At 35.2% G+C, this 10,222-nt stretch overlaps 1 pseudogene; it reads left to right on the top strand.

Moving 5' to 3' along the window:
• The first annotated feature begins 8,838 nt into the window (after positions 1 to 8,838).
• LOC119642070 lies at positions 8,839 to 9,487 on the top strand (annotated as a pseudogene).
• Positions 9,488 to 10,222: the final 735 nt, after the last annotated feature.

The following is a 10,222-nucleotide window of genomic DNA, read 5'->3' on the forward strand; positions in this document are numbered from 1 at the left end:
ATTCAAGATTTATTTCACTTATATAACCATATCCAAGGGATTTCTTAACGTTTAGTTTGCTTAGCCAGGTTTTGCTTTCAGCATCTGAGACATGGGCCGTCTAGAAATTTGACTATTTCTTCTTAAAATCTCATGAATATTGTTTGGCTAAGAAGCTGCTTTTAGGCAAAGGACTACAATATCGGCTTTTTCAATCTCATTTCGGCACCAATTTCCGAACTTCTCTTTTCTTGGTCGGCCGTCTAAGATACTCGGTAGATCTCCATATAGTTATGTTTATCAAACATCCGTAAATTCATGCGGATAAAAAAATTGTTAATTTGTTCATTCTTTCTTTTTGCTAGACAAAGACGCTAATTCTTCTCTAAATTCCTTTTATTTAGAAGGTTCCTTTCTACCATTGTCTTCTTAATCTCTTCTTATTTCCAATCATTTGCGTTATTTCAAGCCCTAACTTCATATAACTTCTGCAATATCTAGACCCATCAAAATTGCTGGCAGAAGGTATAAGAGCAGCTTGGTGAATAAGATTTGTAAAATCTTTTACAGCATTATAACTTCAGAAAAACTTTGCAAACCTAGATCAATTCGTAAATTGTTATCGGTCCAATTTTAGAAACCCCAATAACGGCTTTACAGTTGATAGCATAATGTTTAGCGGAGAGATTGTGAAGAATCGTATTGAAGCTGATATCCAATGGCAAGCGATCAGAACTAAAACCATCGTAGAAAGAAATGTGAAGCAAATTAGCGGGAATACCAGAATACACGCGAAATGTAGCATTTCATGAATTTTTCTCAGATCAAACGGATGTGGATCCTCCAGTACACAAAACATAATAGGTGTTATATCGAAAAGACCTCTAGAGTTTACCTTTTTTCGGATTTATCGGATCTACACCCTGAATGTTTGTTCTTAGTGTCCTGTGATCTAGTGATATGCAGCGACAAATTTTGCACCCAATTGCCTGAAAAATCATTATAATCATAATATGGACTAACTCAAGACTTTTTAAAATTGCCGTAGTAGAGCCATTTTTCATCGTCAGTCACAACACCGCAGAGAAAACTTTTTTCTTTGAAATTAAGATATGATTAAGACACATCACCATTAGTTTCTAAAAGTGTTCGATGGGCTTCGGCAGCAGATTTCTTGATATCAAAAAACAAAAGCAAGGAATGTCGAAAATGGAATCTTAAGCATTCCATAATTAACGTCTTTATGCAATGAATATCCCAATAATGCCAAATTATAGACCGTTATTGTAGATAGAGAAGAGTCAAATTCATCGAATTTAATCGTTGTGTACACCGGTATTTCCAATTTCTTTACAATTTTTACCTGTAGAAGTCGTATATCAAAATAAATGCAACCACCCAATGATCGAAGTTTTGCATCCAATTGTAGATTTCACTAGAATCACGGAAACACCATGAACCGTGTCATCAGGGTGATTGGAAGTTATCAAATAATATCCATCGATTTTGATATTAAATCGATTTGTGAAATGTGTTTTTGATTAAAGAAGAATGTCGATAAAATTTTAATGAAAATACATTTCTACTTCGTAGTCAGGAAAGAAATGTAAAACAAAAAATTGTCTTCTTATCTTATGTGGTACTAAATTATTATCCTTGACTTATTATTACGAAAATTAACATAAAGCAATGGTTTGGTATGCGAATTTTCGATGATACGTTTAAAGCACATAGCTCAACTTGCCTGACTCCTCTGAACGTAAAAGCTCTAATGAAAGACTTGCCTTTATATTGCAACCGCATACAGATGCGACGATTTATTTTTAGAAAACCTTTCGAAAATAAGAAAAATTCAACTAAATTGTTTAAATGGATTTGTGACCCACATGTGTCATCAACATATCTAAAAATTTTGACAAAACTATTAAGAGAAGAGGTCGATTGTTTGTTAACCACAATCAGAAAACTGCTTGCTGTGTACGCTTACTCACGATACATGACTTTATGGATCCAATTCAATTCAATATGTTTAAGAATGTTACTGTTGCTGTTGTTGCAGGATATTTTCGGTTTCCTTTTTGTTCTTTGCTCTTTTTTCTTGCCATTATTAGTTGTAAATTAATTCCAAATCAATGAATCGTATTTGTGTGATAGGATATCTATGACATAGAAACGAACATTGAACCCGTGTGCGTGTATGTGATTGCGAAGTACCAGTTATTTGTGGCTTCCCCCTTCCTCTTTCCGCATTTGAAAAATATTTTGTCGTCTTGTTATCATTTCTAAATGTCAGTTGATGTCAATTTGAAATCCTTATTTCTTTCTTCTCGTTTAATAGGTACAATAAGAACAACACATTTTTATTAAAGAAGTAATAGTTATGTTAAAAAAAGAAAGATTTTGTCATTTCGAGGACGTTAGTAAAACAACATTAAGTCCTTCGCCTTTTCTTTGCTTTTCCCTTCACTCACTCTATTTACTCGCTTACCTCTCTGCATTGCTTTGTTCGACATCGTCTACATAATTTACACACGTTTTATTTATGTACATATTCTTAACTTAACAAAACTATGTATTTGTCACGTTGATGCATGTGACAGTCATGTCCTAAATATTTTCCGCTGCTGTGTTGTCGCTATTTTCTCTTATTGTATCGTTTTCAACTCTTGATATCAAGGGTATCAATACAATGCTGTAGGACTTTAAGCTTAAGTTATATCGTGTTTCTAATTTAAACGAAAATTAATAGCTCAATGTCGCGCTCTAGTCAAAAGGGTAAATGCTTCTTTGGTTATTCATTAAGAGCACACGCTTTCGAAAATTCTATAGATGATCAATATTTTTTTAGCTACAATATGAAAAAAATTACATGCTTGGCTTATTACTGAAAAGAAATTATATTCTTATGTACTATACTGTATCGTGTAAAGTATTTTGTTGTACTTTATTTCAATCAAACTACTACTTTACTCACACTACTTTAGCCACTCATTTTTATTATTCACCGGATATTCGCCATCTTATCTTATATCATATGTGTTGCTTATAATTACAGAGAGATTGTGAACGAGGAAATTACAATATTCTAAATTTAAAACTTGGAATTCTTTCCCAACCGCTGTGTCAAATTAATGCTTTACATTAACAGAAAAATGTTTAAATGTTTTATGTCCTTTTCAAATAGATAGCAAGTACTCGTCTATTGCGAAGTATCTTGTTGTTGAAAAGATAGGGAGTTGGAACCGATTCGAAGGTAATCGGTGCATATGCCAGGAAACTGATGTTACTTATGCCATTATATCTTATACACTGTTTCACATTCCTTTGCCATCTTCTCTCTAATTTCGCGACATGTAAAGTGTGGACCAAGCGAAAATGGCATTAACAATGATTTCCTTATTTTGATCGAATATTAAACTTTTTTATTCAGATACTCGCCAATCGTACAAACATCAAAATTTATAAAGTCTCCTATTTAATATAGCTCTCCAGCTATATGCATGTAGTTTAATTAATAATTGCTCCTTTTTGCTTGGATTTAAATTTGCATTATCTATTATATGGACCACAAAATGGCCCTTAAATTAAAGATGTCTCACAAAAAAAGCGTAAGCTCCGTTGTATTCCCAAATATGCGTAAGTTGTAGCTCCATTCCTTAAAGTTTCTTTTATTTGTGCGATTCTTACTCTCACATTTAAAGTGAAAAGGAAGAGGTCTTCTTCTTTCGATTTCAAAACGATAATGTTGCTGTTGATTATCATTGCAAAACCCACCAAATACAGAAACAAGCTTACGAGAAAAATATCAAAATGAGTGTTCTTTGTATTTAGTAACGTAAATGAAGCACTTTTCCTCAATCCAAAACTGGCTAAGTCGTAAATGATTGTATACGCATATATAGAGCAATGATGTCTTCAAATTGTTGCCGAGATCGTGACCTATTATGGCGCATCTTCTCTCTCGAAAAAATGAAAAATCGATGTGAACATCTATTATTATTAAATTAGTGCGAGCAGAGTATAAGATGAATTTACAGAAAGGGAATACCAGAGCCGATTATGTGTTGTCTGGTCAAAACAACACTTCAATGGCAATGTACTTTTCAGACATAAAGAATTCACTTCTTAGTAAATATAAAAACGAAGGGGCATTTTTGCAACGCCAAATATTTCATTCTCTCCAAAATTTGGGAAATAACGGACAACTTTTTGATCAACAGTTTTTGTTTCCATTTAGAAGGACTATTCCCCTTTTTTACGAAGAAGAACTTGATATTAAAGCAATCTCGGCCCCATTAGTTTGATAATATTGACAAATTGTTTGAATCGAAAATAAACGTTGAAGCTTGCATTGCATAAATTGCAAAATAAGGTAACGCCAGTAGACGTAGCTCTATGTGTGTTTCACTTTTCTGTTAGGTGCTGTTAGCGGAGTTTACTATTTTGCACGAACAAATCCTCTGTTCCCGCTCACAAATTTACTGACGTGGCCGTCCTTTACGTCTTCTTTAGGCCACCGATTCAATTTCGAAGTTGCCGTTTTAACTAATAAGAAAAGAAGGGGTTTATGCCGTTCTCGATAGTCTTTAATGCTCCTAATTAGAGAAAAGGTCAACATGTGTACGGATATACAATGATCCCTTAATTGAAAGGATTTGTTCACTGATGCCGATATAAAAGAATAATGGAATGGGGTATTTTTTCATGGAATCTCCATAAAGACGGGTTATATCTAGTGAAACATCGGATTTCATAATAACGTGGTATGTCCATGCGAAGGTGATGTCCTTAGCTTTTTAACTTGTCGCCTTAAAATGCACCCAACATACGGATATATGGACACGCCAGAAAGGCGTTTATTTTTTAGTTGATTTTTTTGTATGACAAAGATTGGACTCGTACTATAAAACTTAATCAAAAAATTTTTAACTAGGATATACTACCCGAATAACTCTGGCTTTAATCAAAGCCATAGTCTTACGCTTAAATGCTCATGAATTATAATTAATACAACCTCAAGCGATAAATTTATCTTTCAGTATGTGTCCTACCCTCGAAATAATGGCTGACGCTGAACAATGTTTGAAATAAAATAACAAATTACGTGTATTTTTAACAAAAAGCATCTATATAACTAAAGTTAGCTTTAATAAATATGAACTAATACACTTTGATGAGTCAAGTTTCTTATGAAATTTCAGGTCGGCTCAGAAATGTATTTTACCAAAGATGTCACAAAAACTACGACACTGGTGTTCTGTGTGACGTATTAATTTCCACGGCTGAATAATGTTAATGCAGCAGAGGAATCTTATCAGATAAAGAAATTTCCAGACGGTAAGTAGGGATTTTGAAGAATCTTCAGAAAATCTCTTTGAAGATGAAATAAATAATTTGGAGAAGCACTAAAAAAAGTATATTAAGCTGAATATAATCATTTTTTAACTTAATCGGTACGGAAGTTCATAAGATTCGAGCAATCGATTTTTCAGAAAAATGATTTGATTAGAGTCAATCCAATTTCTTCGAACATTTCATGCCGTCCACCACCTGTGCTAACATATTTACATATTTACTTTTTGGGTTAGGCCCTAGAAATTGTATTGGTCGGTGATTAAGTGATTGTTGGTCAGTCTATCGTATATTAATTTATTTTTCTCTTTCTCGGGTTCACGTTTCGCTCTGCTAGAAACTAAAGTTTTAATATACTATCTGTTACGTGATTTCCATCTCGCTGCGGCTAAGAAGTCCCCCATACCGCTCAAACTGGATGCTAATGGTTTCCAATTTTTGCCTAAAAAGGTTTTTTGGCTCAAATTTATTTCTAGGAACTAGTTTCTTTTATGCACTACTTTCTTTTTTATCAAATTATGTTTTCTAGTATTTCTGAGAATTACGGTAATAGGACTTTTTTATAACTAATGCACTTCTTTTTAAACTACTTTTAAACAAGTAAGAACATTGTAGTCGAAGAAGGTCGACCCTTCGATACACCATATCCTACACCGCAACGTCTAACACAATTCTTATTTTTCTTATAGAACACAAAAATTATATCTTGTCTTTAAATAAAAACACGTTTGTCACGGGGAAGATGGCCCAAAACGCAGCCTAATGTAGTATAAGTTTAACCCTGATATAGGGCATGATCCAAAATAGTCGTATATAAATATAGGTCTTGTCAATCGTATGGTGGCCACAAGCACCAATGTAGAACTTAATTTGTGGAAAGAATCACAACGTAGAACTTAATTTGTGGAAAGAATCACAATGTAGAACTTAATTTGTGAAAGAATCACAATGTAGAACTTAAGGTTTTGTGCTTTTCTTTTCTTATTCTAATCAAAGTGACAAAGCATATTCACAATAGAAATCGTTTTTATTTGTTTTCCCTTTTAAGGGTTCCAGAATTCATAAGATTTCATCAAGTTGGTGTGTCGAAAAGTTCCTTACACCGCGATTAGAGATTTGTGTGGACGGAAAAGAAAAGCCGGCGTGATAATTCGCGGCCCAGCTTTTCAGTCCTTTTCTTCGATATTCTTTTCCGCTTTTCGTCTTTACCGAGTTCCGCAAGAATTCTATAAAAATGTGTAGGAGATTTTACAGAAGCTAACCTGGGACAATAGGGCCACTCGTCCGCTGCTAGCTGTATTCTACTTGCTTTTATTGTCCCTTACCGTTCGAAATGTCATCGAAGAGAGTGGTCCCATCAGTTGTTCGGAGATAACGACTAAACTGAGCTTGCCATTTCCTATCCGTAAGTCAAAAAAAAATCCCTGTCTGTAAAGTCGAACACAAAGGAATATTTCGTTAGAGATCTGCTACCTCTTTGGATGCTGTAACAGAAATGAAAGACTGAGCGTGTTGTGGCACTCTCTTTTATAGTCGCGTTATCACGACCGTTATCCCATTATACAGTTGGCTGGCACGGTGTTACTATACCAATGCTCCTTAAAAAGTTCCCTTATTAATTGAATGTTATTGTTATTATTTGTAACTAAAAGATACCCAATTCTTTGAGACAATGTTTAGAGGAATATTTTCAACATGCTTGGACCTATACAACATGTCTTTAGTATATGAGAATTTGGATTACCGAAAAATTTTATTTAAATCAGAGAATAAAGAAAGGGAATACACGGGAGCTAAGAACACCTATGTGGCTCACTGAGCACTAGCATTACTAACTCAGATAGGAATTTTCCTAAACTAAAGGGAAAATTTCGCCTTCAACAAATATTCATAATAAGGAACCAGAATTTCGTGGCAAGGGTTTAACGTGGGTTCCTGCCTGAAAGGGTTAACCTCACGGTGGCCCAAGCCACCACGAGTACTCCCCGAAGGACCGCACCCAAGCAGTCAGGACTCACAAATTGATCAACGATATTCGTTCAAAAGGGAAAAGTTGCGTTCGATTCCGCCATAAGGCTTCCACGGCGCCGTTGATCAATTACCACCATTACCCGCAGGCATCCGTGAGATATGTTCAAAAGTATATAGGCAAAAGGGGAAAAAGCCTTCCTTTTTTAATATTTGCATGTATTAATTCTCAAGAGGGTTTTTTATTAATAAGCCAAAGGAAAGGCCATCCGTCAATTCCTGTTTTGTATCATTAACGCTCTCTTGAGAAAATTTTTATTCCAACGATTTTATGAACAAAGTCCATCGTGCACCCGCAGGCATACGTGGCTTTGTGAGGCGAGCCACCTGACCCCCGTGGCTCCTAGCTTATTTTGCAAAGCCTTTGGCATACTTTGGGTGGTTGTTAAAAACAACCGCACTTGCATTCGGATTCTCCATACATCCTGGAAGCCAACACCAAGAATTACTTTTCTTCGAGATATATAGGTCTCGGGTATTGCACTGACATGGCAGGGGCGATCTACCATGCACTCGCTAGATCACTACCTTCAACGTACTTAAACCCATTCAAAAAGTTTCTAGGTAGTAACTAGCTATAGAGTGAAGAGTTCATCTTCCAGTCAACCCCTCCACCATCTCTCAGAAACTCGTCGCCGAGTTAGTAGCCCAAAACCTTAAACCCTTCTTAGCCGGCCGAAGCCGTTGCCCGGGGATCACCACTGGGAGGTGAGGATTTCGGCCATCTAAGCTCCCCATTAAAGCATAGTTTATCTCCCCATTAAGCAACCAGTTCGAAACACTTAATTTCCTAAAGATTATGCATGCTCTAAAACTTCAGTTGTCGTTATATGAGAGAGGTTCGAAACTTGCCGGTCTAAAGTTTTCATACCAATTTAGAATGCTGACATGCTATTACTTAGCCGCTTTTGCCGAGAAATTTTCAAATTTACAATTTTTTTTCATATAACGACATTTCAGAAGAGGGCGTTAGATGGGAAGTGATTGAAAAAGTGACCGATCCCCACCATTTTCAATAGCGTTGGCTCTTGGGCCAAAACACCAAAATTCATCGAAATACCTCAAAAATTGCGATCTTGCGGCTTGAACACAAATTCAATTGGACAGACATCAGACGGACGGACAGACTTAGATCAATTCAGATTCTAATTCTGAGTTGATCGCAATGATAAAGGATGGGTCCATCTAAAGCCCATCTGCACATTACATACATCGTTACCGTCGTCGTTGTCTTTATCATTGTCATCTTCATCAGCAGAAATTTTAGCTGCTCCCAACCCGAAACCTGTCAATGATCTTGCGCAGAGTATACAAAATTTTCCCAACTCTGTTATTCAAATTACAGCTGATTATTATTATGGTATTGCGCAACCAAATGAATTGTTTACATATTGAAAATGAACCTACACGCAACTAAATAGTTGCACATAAATTGAGAATAAACCGAAACGCAAAATAAATAAATAAATATGTGGCGCGTTCGGCTTGGAAGTAAATTCGTTCGAAAATAATAATAACGAATCCTATCTGATGGGCAAGAAAGTGACTACTTTTACATTTATACAAAATTAAAAATTTTTCCTCTACGTGCAGATAGGAAAATTAATGAGGGTATTTTTTTAAATGTCGTAAGATTTTTTTTAAAAGGTTTATAACAATAGTTTTTTATAAAGCTCCTAGGGATCGGGCTATTTAATAAGAAGCCAACCGAATACTTCATGCATTTAGTCTTGGATGCGATGAAATATCGTAAAGAAAATCATATTATAAGGCCAGATATGATTAATATGCTAATGGAGGCAAGAGGCATGCTGAAAAGTGACAACTTGAAATCACATAACCGCGAGTGGAGCGACATCGATATTGTGGGACAATGCTTTTTATTTGCTGGTTTCGAGACAGCTGCCTCGTTAATATGTTTGATTGCCCATGAGGTTATGGAAAATCCCGATGTTCAAGAAAAACTCTTACAAGAAATTCAGGACGTCCTCAATATTATGAAAATCCCAACAAATTTGACTCCGAACGTTTTTGGGAGGAGAATAAGGATAACATAAGACCATTTACATATTTACCTTTTGGGTTAGGCCCTACAAATTGTATTGGTTGTGCTGCAAAAGTAGTTTAGGTTTGTTCGGATGTACGGAATAACCACAAGGACTTCAGATAGACCCATTTTATATTATATCGACTTATTCAGAATCACTTTCTGAGTCGATCTAAACTCTTCTGCGCGTTCGTTGTTCTGTCCATCGCAATTTTAAAACTATTTGCTCAGACCTAATGGTTCGAATCCGATCACTTTTTCGAACATTTCCAGTACAAATTTTTATAAAGAACAGCTGCATTAAGCGACGATGTCTACAATAGTGTTTTTAACCGTTTAAAGCTTATTGTGATTCCGAAAATAGTTGCGAATAACTCTTGTCAAGTGTCCGAGGTTCAATAAGGATAGTTTCAAAGTTTGCTTAGTGTATATGGTATTGCTAAATACGATAAATGTCAGTACACCATTATAACAGTCCAGAAAAAGCATAATTTCGATATATGTTTTTCTTTTGAAGAATTTTATAATATGGCAACACCGAAGCCATTCTCGTGAATCATGTCTTATTTAAGAGACTCTGACTTTAACCACTACGTAACGAACGCAATTTAATATATATGACAATACTTGGAGAAATGAGTAAAATATTGATTTTTATATGTTTGGCGATTATTTATTTGAATGGAAAAGTTAATCTTTAAACCAAAGCAACCTTTCATTAATAAAAATTTGTTTAAACTAGCTGATCGTAAATATCCTACATATTTCTCTTTACGAGTTTACTTTCACGATATTGTAGAAACTCGGATGAAAAGT

The sequence above is a fragment of the Glossina fuscipes genome, unplaced genomic scaffold, assembly GCF_014805625.2.
Source record: "Glossina fuscipes isolate IAEA_lab_2018 unplaced genomic scaffold, Yale_Gfus_2 213, whole genome shotgun sequence".
Taxonomy (NCBI): domain Eukaryota; kingdom Metazoa; phylum Arthropoda; class Insecta; order Diptera; family Glossinidae; genus Glossina; species Glossina fuscipes.